Below are 17,162 nucleotides of genomic sequence, written 5' to 3'. Positions count from 1 at the left end.
GAGCACGGCAGCTTTTTCTCTCTGTGCAGAGCAGACCAGACTACGCACAAACAAAGAGCTACTTTGAGACAGAAGCAGTAGGGCCTATTGAACAAGGAACGGCCAACTGGTGCTTATAAAAACATGTAAAATACACTAAAGAGAAAATGAAAACAGGAGGCCAGGCCAAGGCAACAAACCAAAGTCAAGTACAATAACAAACAACCCATTTGCCTATATTCTATAAAACAACGATATATTCTATTCTAATTTATTATATTCTTTAAAAACAAAAATAGATGACATGTTGTTATGCCAGTGCCTATCAGGTCAAATACATTTGAAAGTCCTGATGTTATGTCTATACCGTAATAAAAACCTTTATTACCAAGTAGCATTATGATAGCTATGGTAAATTATCGAAATGGATTGTAGCCTATGTAACAGCAACCCCTATTCTTATTCAGGTTAAAGCTATATAGCCAGTATAGCCCAATAGTTTATAGTAAGAAGGCTATTGGTCTAGTATGGCATAAGACTAGGGGAGTAAACACGTTGTGTGATAGCCTATCTGGAAATGTTGCAGTAGTCTGATGAGTATAGGCGTATATACGAATGAGTATAGGCGTATTGGCTATAACTATGCGATATAGGACAACGGAATATGCTCCACAATCTTCACATATCTATTTTTGTTAAGATGTTTCATTTTATATGAAAAAAATCTATAGCTCTTCCATGCACCCTTTGACCAGCAGATGGTAGACTAAACCTTCTCATGCAGTTATGGTCATCAAACCAAGGTGTGGGTTTTCGTGATGGCTGTATCATATAAATTCAGGAAAACAAACGTTTTATTTTTGGTCTTAATTTAAGGTTAGGGTTAGGCATACGGCTAGCCTATGTGACAGGTTAAGGTTAGGTTTAAAGAAATAAGCAGGGTTTAGCCATAATTATGACTTTGTGGCTGTGGAAACTAGTGACGAACCAAAGTGTGCACCCCAAACATAAAAAATAAAAACAACTTTATAAGTATCCAGGTATTTCAATAACCTATTATGTTGAATACAAAACATGAGCTGGTGCACACATACACATATACAATTATTTCATCTAGAGGTGCTGTCTAACGGCGGATGAACTATAAGCTATAAAAAATAAAGTGAGTGCACACTATATATAAACTCCCAGTCATTTATCGGGTAAATCACCAACGTTTCGGCATCACTGTGCCTTCTTCAGGAGAAGAAGTGTGTGTGAGAGAGAGAGACAGAGAGATGAAGAAAGGGAGAAGTCAGCTGTGAGACGGAGAAATAGAGAATATCTGTGAGAGAGATGCGTGTTTTTTGTTCACTCGAGTGTTGTTTTCTTTCTTCAGATAGAGAGAGGCTTTTGTGAGTGTAATGTTTTCTGATAGTTTATTTCACTTGTGTTTATTATCTATTCCACTTGCATTGGCAATGTAAACATATGTTTCCCAAGTCAATAAAGCCCATTGAATTGAGAGCGAGAAACATGAGAAAGAGAGAGACTTGAAGGAAAGGTTGGAAATGAGCCGAGGACAACCTTCGTGTTCGGGAAGTGATAGGCGGGAACGAGAAGGCAAGGGAGGCATGCGCTGAGCTGGAAGAGGTAGGCTGCTAGGGTCTGTTACGGAACAGAGGAGTGGTGGTGGCTGCGTGGGGGAATAGGGGCTGGACTGGGTCTTGGTCTGTCTACGTACACAGCAGACGACCACGGGGAGGCTGGAACCACACAGTCACGTCTCCTGCTGAGGGGTGTAGCCGGAAAAAAGAGAAAGAGAGAGAGAGAATAGAACGACAGAGAGCCACGCACGGCTCAGCTGAGGCAAGCAAACGATTGGAGTAGAAATCGTGAGAGACAACCGCTGGAAGCGAACAGTGGAAGGGAGGAAGGAAAGAGAAAACAGACAGGACCAAATCTGCCAGCGACTACCACCTCCTCTCCATCTCGATGGTTAGCTGCGCACCCACATAGACCAATGACACCCCCCGCCCTCTTCTAAAAAGACAACTAGGGGGATGACCGCCTACCGAGAAGGCAGTTGACTAGCGTCGTAACTAAGCGATGCACCTTCTTTCCAAGAGCGCAAGCTTGAAGCTATATTTGATCCTAACATAGGCTATTTGACGAATGTCAGTGTTGACATTATTTCCTAACAGTGTTGTGGTTATTGACAACGAGGCTCGGTTTGTTTTCGAGACTCTGTAAAGCAAAGTTTTTTTTTCTGCTGGACGTGTTTTTTTTCAGTGCGTCCTGGATTTCCATACTCGCAGAAAAACAGATGATTATTTTTGCGACAAGCTAGGCCTATTTGTAAAGAAATATAGCAGTAGAACGAACGGACTCCTTTGGGGTGGGTTTTTATGTCTTTATTTTCCGTACAGTCTGTTATATATATATTATATTCTATCGACAAAGGTTCGACAAGCGCCTACTAAACTTGTCTCTTGAATAGACACCCTTCTGTAGCCTATCAACCGTTTGAAACGGATGTGTGCACATCAAGAAGATACTGAGAAGTGACAGTAGAGGAGACATCCAACGAGGAGAGCCGACAAGGATACTTACTATACGTTCGCGTCCAGTGGAGACAAGGCTTTTATAAGGTAAACACACACAGACACTCAGACATCCATGTTCTCCCATGGGAGTCCATGACATATTCTTACTTTGCATACGTGTCCTTTATTCCCCTATAATAATTTCGCTGTGGTAACGTATGTAAACTACTATATTTATAGACTACGTAGATTTGATCAATTCGGCTCCTGTGGGAAATTTGGTTGCTCGTGACCGGTTGTCGGTCTAGACTGGATGTCACGGTCCGTTATGTTGTCAGTCTGACATGTCTGGACACCATATTATTTTGCCTGTGTAGCCTAAATGTCACATTTGATATTGTATCCAACATCCCATATTCGTTCCTTTAACATCTTCCTTTAACATCTCACCACAGGCTGCTTTAAAATGACATGTAGGCTACATATGTGTGACTTGATTGAACGGTCTGTCACAGACTAGATCATATCCAGCCAACCGGAATAGTGTGCAATAGTGTTCTGTTAAAGTTGATTGACCGTTCACGACCATTCATGACCTAACCTGCCCTTATTTTCAACAATGGCCTTTCCAAAATGTCTCTCAAATGAGACATGTTGAGTAAGCCTAGTATAGTATAGGCCCTAGTTCCAGAACATTTGATTAGATTGCAGTGAGTTTAGTGGTAGGCCTATATGAGACATTTGGAGTGATAGAGTTTGGAGCCTAAATCCAGTTAAAGTGTACAGAGAGTTGGCTTTTTTAACACTAACCAGAAGGAGATAATGAGATTAGCCCTAAAGGTCAGAGTGAAACACTGGGAACGTGTTTGATTGGACAACCAGCCTACTGGGCACCCACTACTTGAATCAAAGTTGTTTCCATGTCATTTCAATGAAATGACGTTGAACCAACGTGGAATAGACGTTGAATGGACGTCTGTGTCCAGTGGGAGTCCTTGTCAACGTACTGATAAGTGTGTGTTATGCCCACACAGAGGTTTCAGGAATCTTACATCTGGTCTATTGTGGGCCAATAATAAAGATGACTGGCCCTTAGTTTGACCACACACACACACACACACACACACACACACACACACACACACACACACACACACACACACACACACACACACACACACACACACACACAACCACACTCACACAAACAGTGCAAAAGGAGTCTGAGGGGAACTAGATACAATACGCAGATACACCCAACATCACCACAGCAGGAAAAGAGAGGGCCTAGTTCCAGGCTTCTCGGAGACAAAGCGGCCCTTAAGAAGCAATGATGCAACGGGACTGTAACAGACCCACCCCCCACCACCACCACCGCACACACACAGAGAAAGAGACAGTGGGAAAATAATATCATAATACAATCCAGCAGCGATCACAGAAAGGAGAAAGCTCTCTGGACTGGACCTCACCAGACTGACTCTACTGGACCTCACCAGACTGACTCTACTGGACCTCACCAGACTGATTACTGGACATCACCAGACTGATTACTGGACCTCACCAGACTGATTACTGGACCTCACCAGACTGACTCTACTGGACCTCACCAGACTGATTACTGGACCTCACCAGACTGATTACTGGACCTCCCCAGACTGATTACTGGACCTCACCAGACTGATTACTGGACCTCACCAGACTGACTACTGGACCTCACCAGACTGACTCTACTGGACCTCACCAGACTGACTCTACTGGACCTCACCAGACTGACTCTACTGGACCTCACCAGACTGACTCTACTGGACCTCACCAGACTGACTCTACTGGACCTCACCAGACTGATTACTGGACCTCACCAGACTGATTACTGGACCTCACCAGACTGATTACTGGACCTCACCAGACTGATTACTGGACCTCACCAGACTGATTACTGGACCTCACCAGACTGATTACTGGACCTCACCAGACTGATTACTGGACCTCACCAGACTGACTCTACTGGACCTCACCAGACTGATTACTGGACCTCACCAGACTGATTACTGGACCTCACCAGACTGACTCTACTGGACCTCACCAGACTGATTACTGGACCTCACCAGACTGACTACTGGACCTCACCAGACTGACTTACTGGACCTCACCAGACTGACTCTACTGGACCTCACCAGACTGATTACTGGACCTCTGGACCTCACCAGACTGACTCTACTGGACCTCACCAGACTGATTACTGGACCTCACCAGACTGATTACTGGACTGATTACTGGACCTCACCAGACTGACTACTGGACCTCACCAGACTGATTACTGGACCTCACCAGACTGATACTGGACCTCACCAGACTGACTAACTGGACCTCACCAGACTGATTACTGGACCTCACCAGACTGATTACTGGACCTCACCAGACTGACTCTACTGGACCTCACCAGACAGACTGACCTCACTGATTACAGACCTCACCAGACTGACTTACTGGACCTCACCAGACTGATTACTGGACCTCACCAGACTGACTGACCTCACCAGACTGACTACTGGACCTCACCAGACTGACTCTACTGGACCTCACCAGACTGACTCTACTGGACCTCACCAGACTGATTACTGGACCTCACCAGACTGACTTACTGGACCTCACCAGACTGATTACTGGACCTCACCAGACTGATTACTGGACCTCACCAGACTGACTTACTGGACCTCACCAGACTGATTACTGGAGACTGATTCACCAGACTGATTACTGGACCTCACCAGACTGACTCTACTGGACCTCACCAGACTGGACCTCACCAGACTGACTGGACCTCACCAGACTGACTACTGGACCTCACCAGACTGACTACTGGACCTCACCAGACTGACTCTACTGGACCTCACCAGACTGACTAACTGGACCTCACCAGACTGATTACTGGACCTCACCAGACTGATTACTGGACCTCACCAGACTGACTCTACTGGACCTCACCAGACTGATTACTGGACCTCACCAGACTGATTACTGGACCTCACCAGACTGATTACTGGACCTCACCAGACTGATTACTGGACCTCACCAGACTGATTACTGGACCTCACCAGACTGACTCTACTGGACCTCACCAGACTGACTCTACTGGACCTCACCAGACTGATTACTGGACCTCACCAGACTGACTACTGGACCTCACCAGACTGACTCTACTGGACCTCACCAGACTGATTACTGGACCTCACCAGACTGATTACTGGACCTCACCAGACTGACTTACTGGACCTCACCAGACTGATTACTGGACCTCACCAGACTGATTACAGGACCTCACCAGACTGACTCTACTGGACCTCACCAGACTGACTCTACTGGACCTCACCAGACTGATTACTGGACCTCACCAGACTGACTACTGGACCTCACCAGACTGACTACTGGACCTCACCAGACTGACTCTACTGGACCTCACCAGACTGACTAACTGGACCTCACCAGACTGATTACTGGACCTCACCAGACTGATTACTGGATCTCACCAGACTGACTCTACTGGACCTCACCAGACTGATTACTGGACCTCACCAGACTGATTACAGGACCTCACCAGACTGACTCTACTGGACCTCACCAGACTGATTACTGGACCTCACCAGACTGATTACAGGACCTCACCAGACTGACTCTACTGGACCTCACCAGACTGACTCTACTGGACCTCACCAGACTGATTACTGGACCTCACCAGACTGACTACTGGACCTCACCAGACTGACTCTACTGGACCTCACCAGACTGATTACTGGACCTCACCAGACTGACTACTGGACCTCACCAGACTGACTACTGGACCTCACCAGACTGACTCTACTGGACCTCACCAGACTGACTCTACTGGACCTCACCAGACTGATTACTGGACCTCACCAGACTGACTACTGGACCTCACCAGACTGACTACTGGACCTCACCAGACTGACTCTACTGGACCTCACCAGACTGACTCTACTGGACCTCACCAGACTGACTCTACTGGACCTCCTCACCAGACTGATTACTCACCGGACTGACTCACCACCAGACTGACTAACTGGACCTCACCAGACTGACTCTACTGGACCTCACCAGACTGACTAACTGGACCTCACCAGACTGACTCCACTGGACCTCACCAGACTGACTCTACTGGACCTCACCAGACTGACTCTACTGGACCTCACCAGACTGATTACTGGACCTCACCAGATTGACTACTGGACCTCACCAGACTGACTCTACTGGACCTCACCAGACTGATTACTGGACCTCACCAGACTGATTACTGGACCTCACCAGACTGATTACTGGACCTCACCAGACTGATTACAGGACCTCACCAGACTGACTCTACTGGACCTCACCAGACTGACTCTACTGGACCTCACCAGACTGATTACTGGACCTCACCAGACTGACTACTGGACCTCACCAGACTGACTACTGGACCTCACCAGACTGACTCTACTGGACCTCACCAGACTGATTACTGGACCTCACCAGACTGATTACTGGACCTCACCAGACTGACTCTACTGGACCTCACCAGACTGATTACTGGACCTCACCAGACTGATTACAGGACCTCACCAGACTGACTCTACTGGCCCTCACTTACTGACCTCACCAGACTGACTACTGGACCTCACCAGACTGACTACTGGACCTCACCAGACTGACTAACTGGACCTCACCAGACTGACTACTGGACCTCACCAGACTGACTACTGGACCTCACCAGACTGACTGGACCTCACCAGGCTGATTACTGACCTCACCAGACTGACTACTGGACTGGACCTCCTCACCAGACTGATTACTGGACCTCACCAGACTGACTGGACCTCACCAGACTGACTCTCACCACTGGACCTCACCAGACTGATTACTGGACCTCACCAGACTGATTACTGGACCTCACCAGACTGACTCTACTGGACCTCACCAGACTGATTACTGGACCTCACCAGACTGATTACTGGACCTCACCAGACTGACTAACTGGACTGATTACTGACCTCACCAGACTGACTCTGGACTGACTGACCTCACCAGACTGACCAGACCTCACCAGACTGACTACTGGACCTCACCAGACTGGGACCTCACCAGACTGACTACTGGACCTCACCAGACTGACTCTACTGGACCTCACCAGACTGACTCTACTGGACCTCACCAGACTGACTCTACTGGACCTCACCAGACTGACTAACTGGACCTCACCAGACTGACTCTACTGGACCTCACCAGACTGACTAACTGGACCTCACCAGACTGACTCCACTGGACCTCACCAGACTGACTCTACTGGACCTCACCAGACTGACTCTACTGGACCTCACCAGACTGATTACTGGACCTCACCAGACTGACTACTGGACCTCACCAGACTGACTCTACTGGACCTCACCAGACTGATTACTGGACCTCACCAGACTGACTCTACTGGACCTCACCAGACTGATTACTGGACCTCACCAGACTGACTCTACTGGACCTCACCAGACTGACTCTACTGGACCTCACCAGACTGACTCTACTGGACCTCACCAGACTGACTACTGGACCTCACCAGACTGACTCTACTGGACCTCACCAGACTGACTCTACTGGACCTCACCAGACTGACTCTACTGGACCTCACCAGACTGACTTACTGGACCTCACCAGACTGACTCTACTGGACCTCACCAGACTGACTCTACTGGACCTCACCAGACTGACTAACTGGACCTCACCAGACTGACTCTACTGGACCTCACCAGACTGACTTACTGGACCTCACCAGACTGACTCTACTGGACCTCACCAGACTGATTACTGGATCTCACCAGACTGACTCTACTGGACCTCACCAGACTGACTCTACTGGACCTCACCAGACTGACTCTACTGGACCTCACCAGACTGACTACTGGACCTCACCAGACTGACTACTGGACCTCACCAGACTGACTACTGGACCTCACCAGACTGACTAACTGGGTGATGAGAAGACAGCACAGCCATGATGAGAACATATAACAGAAAGGAAGACTCATCGTGTGTGTGTGTGTGTGTGTGTGTGTGTGTGTGTGTGTGTGTGTGTAACGTGTGTGAAGTGTGAAAGTCCCATGAGTACACTCATGAATGTGCTTTGTAGAGTCAAGCGGTATACATATTTTCATACCTTCATACCTTTCCTGTACCATACTGGGGTATAAGGTATTACCGGCAGTGCACACAAAGGGTGCTATTTCTTTCCAACTGTAAGAAAATACAAATAATACTGATCCACGAGGGGATTAGTTGTCTTTGCTGTAACCAAGAAGCTTGGTCTTGCAAGCTAGACACTTAGCTAGCAAGTTAGCAAACCCAATGAATAGCTGGAGCCTGAGCTGGACATCATGTATTTAGCACATCTTAGATAATGAACTTATATTTGTAAGCAGTGGCGTAGCACGCACCGCCAAACTTTAGGGAGCCCGGTATTAAACATGTCAAACTACCCCGGTATACAGGATATACAGGATATACAGTATACCGCCCAAGTCTACAGCTTAGAAACAACAATGTGTGTGAGGGTACGTGTTAGAGCACATGAACATGTGTACGTACGTAGCAACCCCTTGCCAACTATATATACTCCTATACAAGTCCTGGGGGGAGTCCTGGGGGGAACAGTGTGTGATATAGCAAAGTCCTGGGGGGAACAGTGTGTGATATAGCAAAGTCCTGGGGGGAACAGTGTGTGATATAGCAAAGTCCTGGGGGGAACAGTGTGTGATATAGCAAAGTCCTGGGGGGAACAGTGTGTGTGATATAGCAAAGTCCTGGGGGGAACAGTGTGTGATATAGCAAAGTCCTGGGGGGAACAGTGTGTGTGATATAGCAAAGTCCTGTGGGTAACAGTGTGTGGTATAGCAAAGTCCTGGGGGGAACTGTGTGTGATATAGCAAAGTCCTGAGGGGAACTGTGTGTGTGATATAGCAAAGTCCTGGGGGGAACAGTGTGTGATATAGCAAAGTCCTGGGGGGAACAGTGTGTGTGATATAGCAAAGTCCTGGGGGTAACAGTGTGTGATATAGCAAAGTCCTGGGGGGAACAGTGTGTGATATAGCAAAGTCCTGAGGGGAACTGTGTGTGTGATATAGCAAAGTCCTGGGGGGAACAGTGTGTGATATAGCAAAGTCCTGGGGGAACTGTGTGTGTGATATAGCAAAGTCCTGGGGGGAACCGTGTGTGATGTAGCAAAGTCCTGGGGGGAACCGTGTGTGTGATATAGCAAAAGGACCCCTTGGAGCTGTGCCATGCTGGGTAAGCCCTGTGTTGTCTTTGACTGCCCCTGTTTGTACATGAGAGTTCAACGGGTTTAACTCTAGCTAGTTATGAAAACCTTCCCCACTACTCCCCATAGCAGCACATACATGCACGCACACACGCACACACACACACACACACACACACACAGTTAGAGTGGGGAAAGCTGGCCTCCCTCTAACTCTAGCTCTAGTCTGGCTGTGTGTGTGTACTCTAGCTCTAGTCTGGCTGTGAGTTTGTACTCTGGCTCTAGTCTGGCTGTGTGTGTGTGTGTGTGTACTCTAGCTCTAGTCTGGCTGTGTGTGTGTACTCTGGCTCTAGTCTGGCTGTGTGTGTGTACTCTGGCTCTAGTCTGGCTGTGTGTGTGTACTCTGGCTCTAGTCTGGCTGTGTGTGTGTGTGTGTGTGTGTGTACTCTAGCTCTAGTCTGGCTGTGTGTGTGTGTGTACTCTGGCTCTAGTCTGGCTGTGTGTGTGTACTCTGGCTCTAGTCTGGCTGTGTGTGTGTACTCTGGCTCTAGTCTGGCTGTGTGTGTGTACTCTGGCTCTAGTCTGGCTGTGTGTGTGTGTGTACTCTAGCTCTAGTCTGGCTGTGTGTGTGTACTCTGGCTCTAGTCTGGCTGTGTGTGTGTACTCTGGCTCTAGTCTGGCTGTGTGTGTGTACTCTGGCTCTAGTCTGGCTGTGTGTGTGTGTGTACTCTAGCTCTAGTCTGGCTGTGTGTGTGTACTCTGGCTCTAGTCTGGCTGTGTGTGTGTACTCTGGCTCTAGTCTGGCTGTGTGTGTGTACTCTGGCTCTAGTCTGGCTGGGCTCAGACCAGGCATTTTTCTCCTGTTAGACTCTAACCACTAACGACTGCCTCTCTCTGCTCCCCCCAGGAATGTCTTATTCACCTCCTCTCTCTCTCTCTCTCTCTCTCTCTCTCTCTCTCTCTCTCTCTCTCTCTTCAGGTCTGGATGGGCCGGGGAATCACACACACACAGCCTACTGCAGACACACACATGCTGTAGATATACTGTATCCACACATATGTATGCATGGATTCTAGACACACATATTAACAAACACTCATGCATGAATGAACAAACACATGCATACTCAGAAGCAGCTGAAGCACAAACACATGCACACAGGTAAACACACACACACACACACACACACACACACACACACACACACACACACACACACACACGACACACAGGCACGATGCACACACACGGTTTCCCCCAGTATGGATAACACCACCTGTGTGACTCCATACATCTATGAGGGCCCCTGGCCACCCCGACCCCCAACCCACACATCCCTCTCTCCATCCCACTTCTCTAAAAAGAAAATAAAACATCCCTCTTTCCTTTATCCTCCACAGAGCAGTGCGTCTGTGTGTTCACTTCCAAAACAAACACAGACGGAATTCCGCATCTCCTCCCTCTTTCCTCCCTCCTCCCTCCTCTCTCCTCACCCACCTCTCCACTTCTTTCTCTCCCCACATGTATTCTCTCTCGTCCTTTCTCTCTCCCTCATACTTTCTCTCCCTCCCTTGATCTTGCTGGGCTGTGGCAATCATGACTTTTTGTCAGCCGGTTATTGTCATGTAAAAGACTGACGGTCTCATGTTAATTGACCGTTAATTAACATCAACACGTTTAGCATCTCCAGGCCTCCACACATACAAACCGCTGAGACACGCCTTTGGAACATCTACATTTACAAAAAGTCTAATAAATCTATTTAATAGACACCATCACAATAAATCCATAATTTATTTTAGGCAGGTCTAAAGAAACATTATGAAATTACCAGGCTATGTGCCATGACATAGGCTGTAGACTTGTTCATTTAGCTGACAATATATGCTTATAAGTCCCATGCTATTATTTGATATTATATGATTTTATAGTAAGAAGAATATAATTGAACTTAGCAGAATAAATAGAAAGGATATTTTTCCCATTCTGGAAAGAGAGGGGCATATAAAGTGACTATGTTAAGCGTAAAAGTGATCATTCGAAACAGGTCCTAAATGCTACATTTAGAGTTATTTGGCACCTTTAGTTGTGAATGATACAAACTTTAGAATGTCTTAGAAATCAAAACATATGTAGGCTGCATGATGCAACTATAGGTTAGTTAACTCTACCTACATGTACATATTACCTCAACTAACTATAGGTTAGTTAACTCTACCTACATGTACATATTACCTCAACTAACTATAGGTTAGTTAACTCTACCTACATGTACATATTACCTCAACTAACTATAGGTTAGTTAACTCTACAACATAACTCAACTAACTATAGGTTAGTTAACTCTACCTACATGTACATATTACCTCAACTAACTATAGGTTAGTTAACTCTACCTACATGTACATATTACCTCAACTAACTATAGGTTAGTTAACTCTACCTACATGTACATATTACCTCAACTAACTATAGGTTAGTTAACTCTACCTACATGTACATATTACCTCAACTAACTATAGGTTAGTTAACTCTACCTACGTGTACATATTACCTCAACTAACTATAGGTTAGTTAACTCTACCTACATGTACATATTACCTCAACTAACTATAGGTTAGTTAACTCTACCTACGTGTACATATTACCTCAACTAACTGGTGTCCCCGCACATTGACTCCCCTGTAAATACAGTTGAAGTCAGAAGTTTACATACACGTAGGTTGGAGTCATTAAAACTCGTTTTTCAACCACTCCACAAATTTCTTGTTTTAACAAACTATAGTTTTGTCAAGTTGGTTAGGACATCTACTTTGTGCATAACACAAGTCATTTTTCCAACAATTGTTTACAGACAGATTATTTCACTGTATTACAATTCCAGTGGGTCAGAAGTTTACATACACTAAGTTGACCGTGCCTTTAAACAGCTTGGAAAAAATTATGTCATGGCTTTAGAAGCTTCTGATAGGCTAATTGACATAATTTGAGTCAATTGGAGTTGTACCTGTGGATGTATTTCAAGGCCAACCTTCAAACTCAGTGCCTCTTTGTTTGCTTGACATCATGGGAAAATCAAAATAAATCAGCCAAGAACCAATTTCCAAACGCCTGAAGGTACCACGTTCATCTGTACAAACAACAGTACGCAAGTATAAACACCATGGGACCACGCAGCCGTCATACCGCTCAGGAAGGAGACGCGTTCTGTCTCCTAGAGATGAACGTACTTTGGTGCCACTGTTACAAAACCGCCATAAAAAAGCCAGACTACAGTTTTCAACTGCACATGGGGACAAAGATCGTACTTTTTGGAGAAATGTCCTCTGGTCTGATGAAACAAAAACATAGCTGTTTTGGTCATAATGACCATCGTTATGTTTGGAGGAAAAAGGGGGATGATCGCAAGCTGAAGAACACCATCCCAACTTTGAAGCACGGGGGTGCCAGCATCATATTGTGGGGGTGCTTTGCTGTAGGAGGTACTGGTGCACTTGACAAAATAGATGGCATCATGAGGAGGAAAATTACGTGGATATATTGAAGCAACATCTCAAGACATCGGTCAGGAAGTTAAAGCTTGGTCGCAAATGAGTCTTCCAAATGGACAATGACCCCAAGCATACTTCCAAAATTGTGGCAAAATGGCTTAAGGACAACAAAGTCAAGGTATTGGAGTGGCCATCACAAAGCCCTGACCTCATGTCCCACAGAAAATTTGTGGGCAGAACTGAAAAAGCGTGCGAGAGCAAGGAGGCCTACAAACCTGACTCAGTTACACCAGCTCTTTCAGGAGGAATGGGCCAAAATTCACCCAACTTATTGTGGGAAGCTTGTGGAAGGCTACCCGAAACGTTTGACCCAAGTTAAACAATTTAAAGGCAATGCTACCAAATACTAATTGAGTGTATGTAAACTTCTGACCCACTGGGAATGTGATGAAAGAAATAAAATATTAAATAAATGATTCTTTCTACTATTGTTCTGACATTTCACATTCTTAAAATAAAGTGGTGATCCTAACTGACCTAAGACAGGGAAATTTTACTGGGATTAAATGTCAGGAATTGTGAAAAACTGAGTTTAAATGTATTAAGCATTTCACTGTAAGGTGTACTACACCTGTTGTATTCGGCGCATGTGACTAATACAATTTGATTTGACTTGATGATTGAGAAAGTTGCAAAAGGAACTTGCGCTCTGTTCCTTGCCTCAGGCTGCACACGCTGTTCTCTCATCAAGCTCAACCCAGCTCTGTATGTCATGGGCTCTCCAACCCAGCTCTGTATGTCATGGGCTCTCCAACCCAGCTCTGTATGTCATGGGCTCTCCAGCTGTATGTCATGGGCTCTCTGTATGTCATGGGCTCTCCAACCCAGTCTGTATGTCATGGGCTCTCCAACCCAGTTCTGTATGTCATGGGCTCTCCAACCCAGCTCTGTATGTCATGGGCTCTCCAACCCAGCTCTGTATGTCATGGGCTCTCCAACCCAGCTCTGTATGTCTGCTCTGTATGTCATGGGCTCTCCAACCCAGTTCTGTATGCCATGGGCTCTCCAACCCAGCTCTGTATGTCATGGGCTCTCCAACCCAGCTCTGTATGTCATGGGCTCTCCAACCCAGCTCTGTATGTCATGGGCTCTCCAACCCAGCTCTGTATGTCATGGGCTCTCCAACCCAGTTCTGTATGTCATGGGCTCTCCAACCCAGTTCTGTATGTCATGGGTTCTCCAACCCAGCTCTGTATGTCATGGGCTCTCCAACCCAGTTCTGTATGTCATGGGTTCTCCAACCCAGTTCTGTATGTTATGGGCTCTCCAACCCAGCTCTGTATGTCATGGGTTCTCCAACCCAGCTCTGTATGTCATGGGCTCTCCAATGGGCTCTCCAATCCAGTTCTGTATGTTATGGGCTCTCCAACCAAACTCTGTATGTCATGGGCTCTCCAACCCAGCTCTGTATGTCATGGGCTCTCCAACCCAGCTCTGTATGTCATGGGTTCTCCAACCCAGCTCTGTATGTCATGGGCCCTCCAACCCAGCTCCTGCAGCTACCAAGTGAAATCTGTTTGGGAACATCGATAGTAACACATTTTATTAAACTGTTGCCAGCCTCTCTCACTGCGCCCTCGGGAATGGAATGAAGGAAAGAGGGGAGGAGATGGAAACGCATGGCGGTGAGATGTTCTGTAGCTAAAGGTCATGTGTCAGCCTGTTAATTATGAAAATATTTTTAAAAAATCCCTATTACTAGACTATTCAAAATCAAATACAAAATGATCTATAATTGTAGGCTAACTCTGTAAGCCACCCTGCACAATCAATGAACCAACAGCATCGTCTAGGCCTCTATATTATCTCCCAGTGTAACGGTTTTCCTGTGGTGAAGGAGAAGCGGACCAAAATGCAGCGTGGTTGTTATTCATTGTACTTTAATAAAGAAACTGTACACGAATAAACTAACAAAACAACAAACGTGCGAAAACCTAAAACAGTCCTATCTGGTGCAAAACACAGAGACAGGAACAATCACCCACAAACACACAGTGAAACCGAGGCTACCTAAATATGGTTCCCAATCAGAGACAATGACTAACACCTGCCTCTGATTGAGAACCATATCAGGCCAGACATAGAAATAGACAAACAAGACATCCAACATAGAATGCCCACTCAGATCACACCCTGACCAACCAAAACATAGAAACATACAAAGCAAACTATGGTCAGGGTGTGACACCCAGACTCATGGGTAGAACGTTTGGAGTATAAAGTAACCCGTCTATCCAGTATGCATCATAATACAGTCCATAATAATCATATTACGTAATAATACATGTTTATTGTGGAGTACAGGCTAGACCAATTATGTACCAAATACATCTGAAATCACTTTTCTTATGTTTGTCTGCCGTGCGTAATATGCGGTAGGTTATGTATTGTAAAAACAGTACAGTCATTATTTTAATTCAGTTTTATTCTTTCAGACTGGGACTCATATGTGTGTATTCATCAGCTCTAATATGTGTGTATTCATCAGCTCTAATATGTGTGTATTCATCAGCTCTAATAGGTGTGTATTCATCAGCTCTAATATGTGTGTATTCATCAGCTCTAATATGTGTGTTTTCATCAGCTCTAATATGTGTGTATTCATCAGCTCTAATATGTGTGTATTCATCAGCTCTAATATGTGTGTATTCATCAGCTCTAATATGTGTGTATTCATCAGCTCTAATAGGTGTGTATTCATCAGCTCTAATATGTGTGTATTCATCAGCTCTAATATGTGTGTATTCATCAGCTCTAATATGTGTGTATTCATCAGCTCTAATAGGTGTGTATTCATCAGCTCTAATATGTGTGTATTCATCAGCTCTAATATGTGTGTATTCATCAGCTCTAATATGTGTGTATTCATCAGCTCTAATATGCTTATGGTTGTTTTGTACTAATCATCCCCTTAGAAAGTGCTGTCCATTTCATTGTGTTTGGCTTTGAAACAACATCTTAGGCTTTTGGACTTTTAAAAACACAATACTGTTTTGATGATGAGTGTTTGATGTGATTTTCCATTGCATTTGCATTGACATCAGAGCAGTTAGAGGGACAACAGAGCCCTGAGTACCAGGCCGTTAGGACCTGATGGTGGTTAGAGGGACAACAGAGCCCTGAGTACCAGGTCGTTAGGACCTGATGGTGGTTAGAGGGACAACAGAGCCCTGAGTACCAGGCCGTTAGGACCTGATGGTGGTTAGAGGGACAACAGAGCCCTGAGTACCAGGCCGTTAGGACCTGAAGGTGGTTAGAGGGACAACAGAGACCTGAGTACCAGGCCGTTAGGACCTGATGGTAGTTAGCGAGTTGGGTACTACCAACACATATCCAGAGTGCATAAGAGATTAGCATGACTCAATGGTCACATGGCATTTTGCTGCGGTCATGACTCATGACTGTGGTGTATGGTGGTAGTATGACCACCGTAACAACCCTACTCTTGTTTCCTGCTTTTTCTTCCTTGGCCTTTGAGGAGTGAGGCTGTTGTGGAGCCTAGAGAGTAGAGACCCTCACAACTATTTACAGACCCCAAAAACTAGGGAGTGAAAGAAAGAGAGGGAGAGGGTGTGAAGGAAAGAGAGGGAGAGGGAGTGGAAGAGAGGGAGAGGGAGTGAAAGAGAGGGAGTGAAAGAAAGAGAGGGAGTGAAAGAATGAGAGGGAGAGGGAGTGAAGGAAAGAGAGGGAGAGGGAGTGAAAGAAAGAGAGGGAGTGAGACAGAGAGGGAGAGGGAGTGAAAGAAAGAGAGGGAGAGGGAGTGAAGGAAAGAGAGGGAGAGGGAGTGAAAGAAAGAGAGGGAGAGGGAG

At 45.9% G+C, this 17,162-nt stretch overlaps 1 protein-coding gene and 1 long non-coding RNA gene across 2 annotated transcripts in view; both read left to right on the top strand.

The window, feature by feature from the left end:
- The window catches only part of LOC135560148 (uncharacterized), a 630,141-nt gene that overhangs the window by 179,698 nt on the left and 433,281 nt on the right, over positions 1 to 17,162 (top strand). The gene's annotated exons all lie outside the window — the stretch shown is intronic.
- glis2a (GLIS family zinc finger 2a) overlaps positions 1,634 to 17,162 on the top strand; it is a 45,175-nt gene continuing 29,646 nt past the window's right edge. Inside the window, 1 exon segment of the mRNA XM_065001333.1 lies at positions 1,634 to 2,609. The gene's annotated coding sequence lies outside the window, so the exon portion shown is untranslated.

This window comes from Oncorhynchus nerka, linkage group LG15 (genome assembly GCF_034236695.1).
Source record: "Oncorhynchus nerka isolate Pitt River linkage group LG15, Oner_Uvic_2.0, whole genome shotgun sequence".
Lineage (NCBI taxonomy): Eukaryota > Metazoa > Chordata > Actinopteri > Salmoniformes > Salmonidae > Oncorhynchus > Oncorhynchus nerka.
The sequence above is the reverse complement of the archived record's forward strand: the minus strand, read 5'-3'. Positions and strand labels throughout refer to the sequence as shown.